This window comes from Pelodiscus sinensis, chromosome 4 (genome assembly GCF_052426305.1).
Source record: "Pelodiscus sinensis isolate ZL-2025 chromosome 4, ASM5242630v1, whole genome shotgun sequence".
NCBI lineage: Eukaryota > Metazoa > Chordata > Testudines > Trionychidae > Pelodiscus > Pelodiscus sinensis.
The window spans coordinates 20,136,934-20,153,099 of record NC_143055.1 but is presented as its reverse complement, the minus strand read 5'-3'; the positions used below and the strand labels follow the sequence as shown (position 1 = coordinate 20,153,099).

At 39.2% G+C, this 16,166-nt stretch overlaps 1 protein-coding gene across 9 annotated transcripts in view; it reads right to left on the bottom strand.

Moving 5' to 3' along the window:
• RGS12 (regulator of G protein signaling 12) overlaps positions 1–16,166 on the bottom strand; it is a 169,798-nt gene that overhangs the window by 104,837 nt on the left and 48,795 nt on the right. The gene's annotated exons all lie outside the window — the stretch shown is intronic.

Genomic DNA, 16,166 nt, shown 5'->3' with positions numbered 1-16,166 from the left:
ACATGAGGGTGGGAGGGCACAGAGCTGGAGCATAAGCGCAGAGCTCCCCGGAGCGGGAGGGCAGAGGGGGAGGGGAAGCCAAGCCCCAAGCTCGCAGTAAGATGGTTGCAGACCACAAGTGGTCCGTGGACTACAATTTCAGAACCAGTGACCTAGAACAATGAAACCCACAGAACCATATACAAGAAAACTATAGATCTCCACATCTACCTTCACAGATTCAGTAACCACAGCCAACACACCACAAAATCTGATATCCACAACCAGATGCAGAGCCCACCGCGAAGTCTCTCTTGGTGTGGGGCCTGCAGCAGAGCCTCCTCCCTGGGAGAAGGGCTGGCAGGGGCTGCTGGCCCTGCTCCCAGGGAAGTTTTGCTGCAGGATTTGCAGTATATAAGCTTTATAATGCAGAACCCACAGTGTGTTTAACTGTGTAACCATGTTGTACCAATAAAAGCAAGCAGGATCTTATGAGGGGGATAAGGCAAAAAGCCACATTTATTGTAAAGATAATAATAAAAAAATAAAGAAAAGATAGAAGCAAACAACGTTGTTTAACTACTTAACCCTTATACATATAAACATTCATTCATCCATTCATTCAGGTTCTGTGTATTTGTTATAGTTACCAGCCTGGAAGTTGCTTGTGACAGAATACTGGCCAGGTATTCTGTACACAAGTGATGGTAGTGGGGAGCGAAGTCCTGATCAGATGCGCATCTGAAGCTCCTGGTAGACTGGCAGCAGAACCTTGGACTCTGATTCCATAGTTTTTTAGTCCAGTTCTTATAGGAATTTCTTCCTATGCCAGTCTATGGAAATTGCTGCATCATGCTGATGTCTCCAGGGTGGCTGCCAGGTGCTAGTCAGTGATTTTATCGGGTGGACCTCCAGTACTTGGTTTTCTCCACTTGACACCTTTTGGTTGCACCTGGCACCTGACGCCTTCTTCAGCCCTTTGTTGCTGTATTCTCAGGCTGCCACCTCTCAGAACCATTCACTCATCATCCAAGCACTCTCTCTCTCTTACATACATTCCTTAATTAATGTTTCCCGTACAATATTTTTGTATAATAATAACTTTACATATATCAGAGTTGTAGTTACAAAAAGTTTCTGGGTGGTATTGCTTAAAATATTCTCTGAGTGCTGAGTAAAGTTACAATGTTTTAAAGAGAACAGGCGTCAATTAAGTAACAATGCCCTTAGTCAATTACAGGGATAGGCTCCCATAGCAGAGTTAGTGGCTTGACAATGCATTGTTACAATGTATCTCTGCAATGTCAATTTCAAGCAGCCCCTTGCACAAGCTTGAGCATGCCCTGGGGCACAGAGGGGGGGGCTGTTTCTGGCTACATAGGATTATATTCTTAACAGTTCTAAGTTACATGACCTAATACATTATATTCTAAAGGGGCAATAATAATAATAAATCTAAACATTTAACAATCTTAACAAATAATAATAATAATAAGAAGAATTAATAATAAATCTAACCACTTTGGCTGTGTCTACACTGGGCCACTTATTCCGGAAAATCAGCCGCTTTTCCGGAATAAGCTGTGAGCTGTCTACACTGGCCCTTGAATTTCTGGAAAAGCAACGATGCTCTACTGTACAAAATCAGCCTCTATTCCGGAAAAACTATTTTGCTCCCGCTCGGGCATAAGTCCTTATTCCGGAACACTGTTCCGGAAAAGGGCTAGTGTAGACAGCCCAGTCGTCTTTTCCGGAAAAAAGCCCCGATCGCGAAAATGGCGATCGGGGCTCTTTTCCAGAAAAGTGCGTCTATATTGCCCACAGACGCCTTTCCGGAAAAAGGGCTTTTCCGGAAAAGCAGCCTGCCAATGTAGATGCTCCTTTTCCGGAAAAACTGAAAACGGAATAGTATTCAGTTTTAAGCATTTCCGGAAATTCATGCCAGTGTAGACACAGCCTTTAAGTTGTGGGGAACAAATTATGGGGAGTCACTTCCATTTGGGGGAATCATTTTCAATACATTGATATGTTATCCCTACAACCACTGTAATTTTGTAGTGGTTACATGGTTACATTTTTAACAACATTTTTACATCCCTAGACACAAGCACTTATGTCAGTGAACCTTATGAAACTCAGGGTACGTCTAGACCCGTGGTCCCCAACACGGTGCCCGCGGGCGCCATGGCGCCCGCGGGGGCATTTCCATGCGCCCGCCAGGTGCTCGGGGCTGGCCTGGCACCGGGCGCATGGCGGGGGGAGCGCCGGCCCCGGGCGTGCGGCGCATGGCGGGGGAGAGCGCTGGCCCCGGGCGCGCGGCGGGGGAAGCGCCGGCCCCAGGCGCGCGGCGCTTGGCGGGGGAAGCGCCGGCCCCGGGCGCGCGGCGCTGGCGGGGGAGCGCCGGCCCCGGGTGCGCGGCGCTTGGCAGGGGGAGCGCCGGCCCCGGGCATGCAGCTATGGGGGGGGGGCCGCCCCTGGGGCGCAAGTGTCCCCGCCCCTGGCGCCCAGCGGGTGAACGGCCACGTCCCCTGGCGCCTGGCGGGCGAACGGCCACGCCCCCTGGCGCCCGACAACCTCGAAAGGTTGGGGACCACTGGTCTAGACTGCGGGTTGGCTTTTTTTGCAGAAGAGCAAACTTGCTTGTTTGGAAGCCCTATGGGATCTTCCGAAAGAGGGGAATTTTCTGAAATTTGGACCAATGTAGATGGGCCAAATTTCGGAAAAGCCTCTTCAGAAAAAAAAAATCAGAAAAAGGTGTAGTGTAGACCTAGCCTTAGGGTGTGTATATATTATGCTGCTTTTAGCAACCAGGCTGTTTTGCTCAAAGTTGGCGGGTGTGAATGCTTTTTGTGAGCACTTTTGCCAAAAATATACTTCTCTCCTCGAGCAGTGGGTTTTGCTTTGCTGGCAGGAGACACTCCTGCAGACAAAGCAGCGTTCATACTTGCATTTACATGCATAGCAAAACCTTGTCGTTCATGGGGTGAGGGAAAGGGTTAATCACCTATTAATAACAAAAGTTTTGCGCAGCACGTATAAGTGTAGAGACAGCCTTGAGTGTGTTTTTTTAAAACACTGGAGGGACAAAAGTTTTGCCAATGTAGGTGCTAGTGCAGACGTGGCATATCTCCATCTTTTTGTCCTATGACTACAGATGTGTAAATGGGCCACTCTACCTAGAATAACTGTCATTCATGTTAAAATTCGACACTTTCCAAAAAGGACTCAACAAACATTTGAACTATCTCACCCATTACCAAGATAGTTTCCCCAATTATCACCTCTAATACCATTAACTCACAAACATCCCACTCTCCCTACCTCTAATATCAATTCACAGACACTTACCTTCCTTCCTCCCCCCCCCTGCATCTCCCTCCTGTTCTGCAATGTGATTTGTCCTTTTCATATTTGTTCATTTTTTTTAATTGTATCATTTGGTATATATGGTTGTGACTACTTTCTTCCACTATTTGATCTGAGGAAGTGGGTCTGGCCCACGAAAGCTCATCATCTAATAAACCATCTTGTTAGTCTTTAAAGTGCTACATTGTCCTGCATTTTGCTTCATCTACCTAGAATAGTTCCTTACAGTACGTGCTAACTGCTTGTGCTAAACAATGTTACATCTTGCATTTACTTGTTATGCTGAAAGTACCTTTCCCAGCCTGAAGAGGAGCTCTGGTGGCTGGAAAACTTGTCTCTCTCACCTACAGAAGCTGGTCCAAATAAAAAACATTAACTCATTGACTTTGTCTGCCTTTTAAAACATATTCACACTTGTCTATACAAGGACACTCAGGTACATTAAAATGAATCTCATGGTGTGAAATTGACTGTGTAAAAATTAATGCATAGACACACTGATTCAGAAGCTAGCTTAGCTCATTGTACTTTAAACTTTCTTCAAGCTATAGCAAATTACAGCCACTTTACTTCTGAATGAATATCCATTCAAGGGTTTAATGTGCATTTAATATATGAAAATTAACTTTACACTGTCAGTTAATTCATTCTGGGGCCTGTTCTACACTTAAAAGATAGATGGACATAGCTATGTCACTCAGGGCATAGGTGCTGATTCTGTGATCAGGGACTCAAGCATCCGCAGTAAAAAATAGGAGGTGCTCAGCACCACCAGTTACAGTGCTTCTAGACCTGGCTGCCAACCAGGTGTTCAGCACCCTGAGGAAGACTGAGAGGAGTGAACAGTGGGTATGTGGCGGGGCCTCAGGAAAAGAGGTAGGGCAAGGGCAAGGTCTTGTGGAAAAAGTCGGAGAGAAGGCAGGGAACCCACCCACCAGGGGAAAGGGGAAAAAAATCAATCACTGTAGCTCAGAAGTGACCCCCTGAAAGATACAAGGTTGGTAGAAAAGACATGCTTTCAAATTCCACAGAACTCTTCTTCAAGATACATAAGCATATTTTAGCTAAACTACCCATAATTTAAACTATTATTTTTGATAGTTATATTTAGTATAGCTAAAATTGTTAATAATTACATTTGAATTTACAGTAAAGGGTTATAAACATGTTTGTGAATGTTTAATAAAACTAAATTTACCTTTGCCAAAAACATTATGCAGACAGCATTCAAGGGTAGCAGTTTCTTTCTTTAAATGTTCAATAAAAACTTGTCTCAATTTGTTCATAAGAGGAAGTTGCAAGACCTGATTTTGTGAGTAGTATGATGATCTCACTTTAAAACTTCAATACTTACTGGGTCACATTCTACTCTCAGTTGTTGATACAGAGTACTACTCAGGGCCCTTATGAGACAGATTTGATATAGTATTTGTATAAAAATTATTTGATAGAAATAATCACTTAACAACATAACCAGTAAAAACTGGTAAACTATTTAGATTCTACAGTAAATATGCACAGATTATTGGATTTATTCAACATTTACACACCTCTCTGATTTCTACATAAATGTACAATTCCTATCTCAGGTAAAATAAGTAACAAAAAAATCACATGGCTGAAAAGCCACTGGAACTTAATTTTAATGATATTTCTAAACATTTTAAAATATTTTATAAAAAAATGTGTTACTACAGATTATTTGAACTCTGAAAAATCCTTAGAAATTTTATTTCATATCAGAATTGCCATTTTGTTTCTTTTGCAAAAGTATTTAAATTAGGTAAAAGATTGTGAGAATAGCCATGAATAGGAATCTGAATTGTATTCATTGTTCAAAATAGTTTTACATCCAGATTAGAATTCAAGAGATCCTGCGTTCCAAATAACTTCAGTAATAAAGACATGCTTATGTGCCAAGAGTATGGTGGTAACCAATGACTGAACTCTCAAAAAATGAATTACAAGTCCGCAAAAACAAAAACAATTTGCAATATCTTCCTCAACAGGAATCCTGCCTGCTTCTCTAGTTGGTATGTCTATGAGCATAGAAGGCTAACATAATAATGTTTTTCGTTTCAGCTAACTACACAGTCCTGATTAACTATGATAAGTATGAGGTGCTTACAATGCAGGAGAACATGGCCTCCCAATTATCACATTCTACAAGGTCTGTTTGAGGCTCAAGGGAAGGAAGGCACATTCAACAGCCTTAAGTTCCAGTCAAGAAATACTTTATGAAACTCCTCTTTGCAGCACTGCCCTAGCAAGTGGATAAGACCATACTGTCATCCCAATTCCTCAAGTTCATCAAGAGTTTGATAGCAGTTGGTTTCAAGAAAGGCTTAGCTTAAAGTAATTTATTGGGAGATGCACATTATTTGAGGAAAGGCACTATTAATTCATATTAGCAGTACCACAGACTTCAACTGACATCAAATTAAACTGATAAATTGTGATTTAGGGGCAGTGAAGAGATGCCTATTGACATCCTCAACAATGATCGATACAGCATAGAACAACCAGGGCTCCTTCAGAGTAGGGATGTAATAGTGTAGTTAATTAACCGATAAGCAAAAGCTTCTTAACCTTTTTTTTTTATAAAGTACCTCTTTTTCAAAAAACAAAATTATAAAGTACCCCCAGTACCTACAGTTTTCAAACACACAATTTTTTTTTCTACCATTGCAACACATTTGTTTAAACAGCTTAATCAGAGCTGTGCGGGCAATGAAATTTTTGGGAGTAAAAAAGTACAAAAATAATAAAATGCTGTAAAACTTAAAACAAAAAATCGGTTTTCTGCAAATTTCAGTTGTGTTGACATACACCCCAGACTTCTCTCAAGTACTCCTAAGGGTACTTGTACCACTGGTTGAGAAACACTGGACTACATACATTTCCCTCTCCCCTGCCAGAAATTTTTTTAGCAGGCTGGCCAGCAGCCCAGCTTAGTCCCGGATTGAGCTGGGGGCAGGACCTACTACCACTGCGGCTCTGCATTTAAAGTGTATTAGGAGCCAGGCGGACAGGCAGGCATCCCGGCTCAGTTCCAGCTCGCATTGGGCCTGGGAGCTCAGGCCCACCCTTCCTGGACAGGGGCTTTGCCACCCCACACTGTTGCCTCTATATTGGAGGCATCTGGCCCGCAAGGAGAGCAGGTTTTTAAACTGCCTCCCCGCATAGACCAGCTCCTGCCTAGCACCCTGATCTGCTGCGTATGATACAGAGGCAGCAGCGCAGAGTGGCAAGGGGCTCCTTGGAAGTGGGGCTGGAGCGCACTGCTGCCGGCCCCGTCTCCGGGTACTATAAGATAGTCAAATAACAGATAAGAATTCATGAGGTTAATCGACTATTCAATTAACTGATATTTAATATCCCTACTTCAGAGTGTACAACTTGAGATGATGTCAATTGCAAAGAGAAGTCTAAAAAAAAAATCCTCAAATTTATCTTTCAGGGACAGAAGTTGGATTTTTAAAATTGTGACATTTAGAATTCTACATAATTTTGACAGCCAATACTTCAGAATATGCCATAGGTTAGAATCAGAGGACATAAAACCACATCATATATTTGCCAATCCTTTGCTAAACTACATAGATTAGTTTAGTCTGCGGTGGGTAACTACTGGCCTGTACGGTCTGCCAGGGTTAGCCCCTGGTGAGTCCTCAAACCACTGTATTTATCTGCACCTCCATAGGTATGGGGGATCACAGCTCCCGTTGGCCATTCCTGGCCAATGGGAGCTGCAATTTCCTGTACCTGTGAAGGTGCAGGTAAATTGAGCTGCAGCAGCCCACCAGGGGCTAACCCTGATGTGCTGCTACAGTTTCATTGCCCACCCCCGTCTACTCTATCACAATATGACATGGACTCTCTTTCTCATGGACTTTTCTCTGAATTTTCTCTGATTTTTAACATACTTCTTGAACTGTGGACAGCTAAACTGGATACAGTACTCCAGTAACAATCTCACTTGCGCCAAACACAGAGGTAATATAACTTGAGCGCCCCTGTTTATACACCAAAAATTGCATTTACTTTTTTGGACACAGTATCATACTGGGAAGCTCATGTTCAGCTGATTATACATCCCTGCTTTCCACCATCATGCAAGTATGGCCTGCAAGTATTTGTTCCTACCTGTATGACCTTACATCTGGTCATAATGATATAAATATATGTTTTTGGGTGCAACCATCTTACCAACAATCCAGACTACCCTATATAAGGGTATGTCTACACTACCCTCCTAGTTTGAACTAGGAGGGTAATGTAGGCATACCGCACTTGCAAATGAAGCCTGGGATTTGAATTTCCTGGGCTTCATTTGCATAAGCGGGGAGCCGCCATTTTTAAAACCCCGCTGGTTCGAACCCCGTGCAGCGCGGCTACACGGGGCACGAACTAGGTAGTTCGAACTAGGCTTCCTAGTTCGAACTACCGTTACTCCTCATTTCACGAGGAGTAACGGTAGTTCGAACTAGGAAGCCTGGTTCGAACTACCTAGTTCGTGCCCCGGGTAGCTGCGCTGCACGGGGTTCGAACCAGCGGGGTTTCAAAAATGGCGGCTCCCCGCTTATGCAAATGAAGCCCGGGAAATTCAAATCCCGGGCTTCATTTGCAAGTGCGGTATGCCTACATTACCCCGCTAGTTCGAACTAGCAGGGTAGTGTAGACATACCCTTAGTGACCTGTCATTTTCATTTTTATCATTCTCACAATCACTGTGTCATCTGGAAAAAATTAGCAGTAACAATTTTATGTCTTCTTCCATGTCACTGATATAAAAAATTCAACAGCATAGGGTCAGTTCCCTACTTGAATTCTTTAGTGAATCCCATATCAGCTATCTAGTTGTTTTTGCCCATAATAATGTTTTTAGCAGCAGTTGGAATTTTCAAAGAAGTCTGAAATTCAATGGGCTCCCTTAGACACCTTTGAAAAAGTCTCAGAAAGAAGTCTAGAATATTTTGTTTACATCTATATCATGCACCAGTCTACAATAAGCTGCCTATGACAACAATATAGAAGCCTTAACAGGATACAACATTATTTTTCTCCTACATCTTGCTCTCTAAACTGAACCTATATTTGTGGTTCCAGATTTCAACAATATGTGGCAAACATCAGACTGATGCACCCATCTCCAATTCCCATCTTCTCTTTTGGTTTTGCCCCTTGAATTCATCCACTTTAGCCTGGTGATAATGCGACCCAATGAGAACAGGTTCCTCTGCCCATGTTCCATAACTGAGACTAAGAGAAGGATGTATATTCTAGAAACTATTTACCCTTCAGAACCTCTTTCAAGAAGCTATGCAGTTCAATTAGTTCTGTGTCAGGTTACCAATACAACAGGAATCTTAATAAAAATAAGATCAATAAAAGAAAATGAAATTAAAACAAAATAAATGGTTTGTTTAAAACAGATCCAGGATTACACATCTCCCATAAGGTATTCATCTTGTATGTCCTGACAGGTTGCCTATGTTACTGACCTCACACCACCAAATCTTTGCTGTGTCCAGAGATCTCCCTCACTGACGTCCTCAGGACTTGCTTAGTAAGCCTATATTTCTGTGTATAGGTTAACACATGTTTCCTCTGATCTAAGAAAACTATCTCCACTTTCCAAACTACTTTTTTCAAGTTTCAGAATCCAGTTTGGAAACTAGTTTCATTCTCTAGGAGATGGACCACTGAAGATACAAAGATTAATAGCCACCTTTCACACATTTAACTACCTAAATCAGAGAATGCATTTCAAACATGAGGTTGTCTGGTTGTATTGAGTTTTGATCAACCTCTTGGTAAACCATCTCAAGCGCTTTTCATTTTGTCAAGATATATGAATTATGGACAGGTGCCTAGACTCTCCATCACACCATTAAAGGATTATATTCTGTAGCTATGGTTTTTTATCATTTTAAATTTACTAAATTTGTGTTTTTTCAAAAATTTACAGTATGAATGTACTTCCATGACCCTTCTGGGGATATTACCCCATAATTTGGGAACCCCTATTCTAAAATATATTTGACAATACAAATTTAAAATTTATCTTTTATTCTGTTATATGTATATCGGTTGCATATATTTTAGAACATTACTCTTGCATTTTCATTGCAACTAGTCATCTAAAATACATTTCTTAACCTAAACAGCAATAATTAATATAATGCCTATCTTCTTTTTAAAAATTATTTTGATTGATTTTCTTATATAAGATTCTGTGAAGAAGATCCTCACTACCAAGCCAATTAAATGAGGCACATTAGACAACTTATTGCTTTCAATTCTCTTTTATTAAAGGGGTGCATTTTTAATAGCTAATGGGAAAGACACTGTAAAAGTAACAATTCAAAGGAAAAAAGAATCCATTTAAACTACTGCATGTTATTACTCAATGGACATTTAACTGAATAGCTTTTCAATGCAATGTCCTTTAAAATTGTTTTCTTATCGCATATTTTATGTAAGCTACAAAAAAACAAAATATACATAGCAAATCTGGCAAAGAAGAAATCTTTTATTGCCATATTCAGAATTCCTCTAATAAGTAGGTGTTCCTATTAAAACAACTTTTGCATGAACAAAAACAATCATATTACGTTTAAATCAAATCACTAAAAATAAAATCCATTCTTAAAATGATTATTATAAAAACAATATACTGTCACTAAAATACAAATAAAATATTGTACTATTTATGATGAAAAATATGTAATATATATTGCACATACATGAAGTAGGTTTATATTATGAATGGCTGAATTTGTAAATATTGGTTACAATTAAGTTCTGCAGTTAAATATCAGAGCAAATATATGGTCAGGTTCTCTATACACAATTTCCATAAAAGAGGTAGCTATGATGTAAAAATAAAATATATGCCAATCACAGTTTGCTTTAAAGAAAATCATATATTAATTCCAAAAGTTTCTGAACTAACACTATTTTAATATAGAACAGACAAAAACTGAGCCAAAAACGCAATAACTCTGAAGTTGAATATAATACTCTTCTCTAATTTTCACTGCAACACTACCTTGCATTAGCTAAATATAATTCATACCACTTACCCGCTCTTCAAAAGAAACAGCAGTTATTTTTGCTAACAGTACTCTTCCTAAATTCATCTTCACTTAAGACTGAAAAAAAAATTCCTTGACCCATCAGCTTCTCAAAGACTAAAATATACGATTCAACCCTATTCCGTGCCTGTACATGCCAGTAAAGTTTAAAGGCATTTCGTATGAAGTTCTATTTTACTCCCTTTATGTTACCCATAGCAACAAGGCACTGCAGGAAGCTGTGGCTCATCAGGGATTCAGATTAGATCTCAATTATCTCTCACAAAAATGCAAGATCAGTACATACAAATCATGCTGTGATTTCATTTCAAGTATATCCTATAGCAAATGAGGAAAATAAAATGAAGTGTGATTGTGGGATAATCATTTCTACAGTATACCAGCTTCTAATAGCCTGGCTTTTAATAAAACACTGTTAACCACCTTTGTTAAAGGTGGAGAAACATTTCAATAATAAACCACTATTTTTAAAAGGTTGACACCAACAGACCAGTAGAAAGTAAAGTGCCTGAGAAGGACCTGCTATATTCAACTTTTAAGTGGTTAGAACTACAACTTGCATGTAAAGATCTACTTGACAAGGACATTTTCCATACAGGGTTCAAGTTTGTGAACAAACAATTTCAGAGCAAAATTCTGCTCTCAGATCATCATAGGAGAGCTCTTGACTGATATTCTGCACTCCCTATTCAGTGCACACTACATATGCTTCATTGATGTCACAAGTAGATATATGCATGTACTGTAAGAAGAGAGGGGAAAAAATCCAACATGTGGAATGTAAGAGCAGACAGAGAAAGCCTAATAAACTTTTATCAATATTGTTATTCAAGTGATGAAGTCTGTCCACAATAGCAAATTTCACAAAAACTGCTGCCCATTTACAAAAAACCAAAAAACGTAATAGCTTTTATTGGTGTAACAATCATAATACCAATGTATTATTTTAAAAGCCTCTAGAACTGTTAGCTAATAATGCCTTCTGAATAATTTCTAATGCATTCTCTCTGTGGGCCTCAAAGCACTTCACAAAGATGATCTGGTCTCCTTTTATGGAGGGAGAAACTGAGACAGAGAGAAGTTTAGTGCCTTTAACCAAGATCACTTAGCAAGTCAGAATCAGAGGAAAAAGATGATCTAGTCTACTGCTCCTGCCACCTTATGTTCTAACCATTAGGGAGTACACACTCTCTTGGCTAATACAGCAATTAGCTAACATTTGTGGCCCTATTGATTTCATTTGGAGTGAGATAAGAGAACAAAGTTTAATCCAAACAAAGCATGGAAGTAGAGGTAACAAATCTCATTGTGCAAACATTCCAGAGACACACATACGTTTTGTAACTGAACAATGTACATTCTAGGGATGTAAAATCTGTTTAATTAGCTTAATTCTATCTTTAAACTTAACATTTAACTAGTTAGCTGATTACATGGGAGCAGATGAGGCTCCCCCTCCCCCCATGGGTTGCTCTAGCCCAGCTGCTTCCGGCCCTGCCATGGGCAGGCCCATGGGCTGGGAGTCAGCAGCCTGACTCAGGGCCAGAAGTGCCAGAGGGAGGGGAGAGGGGAGATGTAAACCTCAGCTGCTAGTTTGGGCCCCACACGGCCCTTCCCCACCCACCACTTCCAGCCCCATGTGAGGCTTCTGGCTCCCATCTCAGACAGGCTGGGAGCCAGCAGCCCTCCACCAGTGGCGGGCCATGAGCAGGGTGAGGGCTGCTCCCAGGTAATGGTTAACCATTACCCAGTAAGCATCACCTGTTAAGGGTGATGTTTACCTAGTAATCAATTAAATAGTTACATGTTCACATCCTTAATACATTCTGTGAATTGGAACAGATTTGGATTGGATTTTCATCCTTTACATTTTATTTATCAGTGCAAGAGTCTTGTGCCTTTGAAGTAAATATGAAGAAAGAAACTTTGTTACACCTATTACATCCTCCATTATTTAGGGGCTTAGTGTGCCAATCACCTAAATCATCTTGCCAGAACAATATTAATTTTACCACGTGACAAGCATTAAAAATTTACAACTTATAGACAAAAAAGTATCACCAGAAAAGGTTTTATGTTTAAACATTAAATTTTTTTTCTGAACCATATTACAATAGTAAAGTCATTCTTAGAAACTGATTCTTTTGGATAACCAATTTTTTTAGATTTAGCATTAAGGGCAAAATTCTAGTCTTCTTTACAAAGCCTGAATAAATAGATTTTTGCAAGGGAATGTCTATGTGTAACCCTGACAGTGCAACAACTGTAGTCAATTACATAGTTTCAAGTGAGCTGGCCATGTCAATGCCTATCCTACAACACCACTTGCACTGCTTCAGAAAGAGGCATCTCAGGCTACTGCTCCATCGCATATAAGGATTTAAGCATAATATCTTATGTGGCTTGCACCACCCACTGCATAGTAAAACAAAAGCTGTTCTCTTTTACATTTGATGCAATGGGATTCACTACACATTTTGATTCTTTTCTGCAGTACCTATTTTATTTTATTTTACCATCCCTTCACCTTCTGCAACCCTCCCAAATATTTTTTGTGCAGAGACTTTGTCCTGAAATACCAAACATTTACTTTGCTGGGTAGAAAATGGTGACAGACCTAGATCTGAGAATCCTGATCTTTGGAGTTGGCTCCCTTGTGAGCAAAGAGACCTACTGAGAAAAGGAATTATTTCTATCTTTAAACTCCAAATCTCCTGCTGTAAAATGTTCATAATTATCTCCGTAATCTGTTATGTTCAGAATTTATATTCCTGGTTCACTACTCTGGTTGTCTGTGATAGTGATCGCAAACGGAGAGCTATCCTTTATGTTTAGTTCATGTAATTTAATTTAAAAAAATATTTTCCATGCATGTAATTGAGTCTAGGTCTTTCCTTTAGGAATGTAAACCTGAAACACTTAGATCACCTATGATTTGGTATGATTGCTTTTCCTATGCCAAATGGTTTCTAAAAACAGCACCTTGGGATTTATTTTTAGTTTCCCCCCTTTTCTCATTGCTCATGACTATACAATTTCCAAGATTCTGAACTGTTCCAAGGCCCACCCACATACATGATTAAATATATGAATATTTCTAGTCAGTGCATTATAGATCGGTCACAACACCTTTCCATTGGTTCCAAGAACAACGTCTTGCGAACAAGGATTTGTTGCAAAACCTACAAAATATTCTAGGGCCAAGTTTGTTCTGGGAACTGTATTACTGAGAATCAGAACCTTTTTCTCCATATATCCAAATGGAGCACTTCCCAGACAAAGTGGGATGACTGTTAAATTAGTATATTACCTGATGGAAAAAGTTGAGAGATGAAGTGAGTTTGAACAGACCATGAGGCATAGCAGGGAGCAAGATCTAAAGACCATGATGGCAGTGGATGAAATCCAGCTCTTATTCAGAAAACCATGTTGTGGAGTTCAGTTTGGATTTCATCACTTCATTACACTAGGTCTTTAGAAGAGCTCTGATGTCTATGACGGGTGAATTGGAACCATATCACTAGAACAAATGGACTACAAAAGGCATGATTTCAAATCACAAAATAGTGCATAGCTTGTACAGGAATACAGCAACCATACTTACATGGATGCTGGGAACAAGCTGCGTGATACTGTTACCTGAGATGAGTGTGGGATATTATAACCAAGTCAGAGACTTCCTAGAGAATGTTCCTGTGGATGGTCTTTAGAAAACCTCTTGTTAAGAGGATTCTCACCCACGGTGTTCACTGAAGGGTGAGTCAGAGTATCCCAGAAAGTATCCTGCTCTGGGAAGACCAGATGAACTAGTGCAGTTGGAATACACACACTTCATATCCACATAAGCACTAGAATCCTTTGAAATAAACACATGCAGCTGGTGGCACTTGCAAGAGTTGCTTGTAGCTGCTGTACTTACAAAATGTAGAAAACTAACATTAGGAACACAGTGTGTTGGCATTGTTTTATAAGGATTCCAGGCACTTGTACTTGGTGCAGTAAATCTAATAATTTGCATGTGTAGCAAGTCATAGTGTGTTAACATAATGGATTTTTATTTCATTTAAAATAACTTGAATTACATGTGTACACTTTTATCCATCTAGCTATTCCTTTAGCTCCCAAAGAAATGATGGTGGCTAAAGAATTTTTAAAATTCATTTTCCTCTATTTTTTCCAGGGTATCAATAGCTTCTATATGTAAAATGTGTTATGATTTTGAATTCATATTTGTATTTATGAACCTTCCAGGTCAAAATCAGATAGCCCAAATTTGGAAGTGGCTAGTCTCTATAATACTCCAACATGTTAAATTACTGAAGCTATTAATGGAAAATTATAAAATCATGACATAGCATATCTAACATGCTCGATTCAGATACATCTTCTACAGAGGCATTTGTAAATCCACACTCATCAGCTATAAAACAAAAAAGAGCTGAGGGACATAAAATCCAGAGTCTCCCCATCCCTTCCTGGACGAAGAATTTTTTTCTCTTGCAGGAAAGGCAGAAATGACAGGGAGTCTAGATTAGTTTGGCTGATCAAAAAGTGAACATCAGCGAGCAAAACGAAAGAAGAAAGCAAAAAAGCTGCTAGGCAACTGGGAGAAGTAAAAGCTATCATAGTAAATTTGGAACAGGCAGAAAAGACTTTGGCTAAAAGATCTTGATTCTTATTAACCTCATATCACTCTTTTCACATTCCTCATTATAGACAAAGAAATAACCATTTGCAAGAAAATAGGAGCAAGAGAATTTTGTTAGAGACATCCCATTAAATTAAAATGTCCTTAGTTATTGAAATAAAAGAATAAGATCAGTGGAAGAAACAGACAATAATATAGCAAAAATAACTTTTAAAACAATTTTTAAACGTTTCCCATGAGCCATCAACTAGTACTTTTGGCAAGTTTTTACCTGATCCTAACTAGTAAAAAGAGAACATACATTCCATTAGTAGAAAAAGAAAAAAAGAGAGTCTCCTGTCCAACTACATCAGAAGACAAAAATTCTATTTATTCTTATTATATATGCTATCATATATACCCTGTTTTTGAATTTATCCTTTATATAAACAATTCAGATTAGAAAAATGCAAAACTTGTTAAACACTAAATGTTCAATGTAACTCCTTTAGCAAAATGAAGAAGCCTAATTCAAATTGTTATTGAGTGCCCCCTTCTGTCAACACAAAATGCAAGTTTTAGCAAGACTTTTGTGCCTATATATTCAAAGTTTAGATCCAAACAGACATTTGTTAAACAGAGAGCTAGTTTGAAAACAAATATTTTGTTCTTAAAACCATATATTAAATGCTAAAAAGAAAACTTTTGATCCCTTTAATAATAAATTAGCTAATAAAAGTAGCCTTTTTCATAATTCAAAAACATATAGTTGCTCTGTAAATACAATCACTTTTTGCAAAGTATGTATCAATGTATAAAATTTAAGACATCTTAATTTCCTTGGCAGATAAAATTGTTTAAATAAAACAGGAGTGGATGTTAATTGCCTGCTTAGAATGAAGAAAGATTTCATATGTGAATTACAGACTAATAGTAAAATTAAATTAAATTACACATAAAGAGGATAAGATTAAGTGACAGATCACCCACACCCACTTTTCCTCCTACCCCCAAACAGAGCTTCAGAAATTGAGATTACTGCAGCCCCTTCATTAAAGGACTGCTCATTAGTTATGTAACTAGTGTTCTCACTT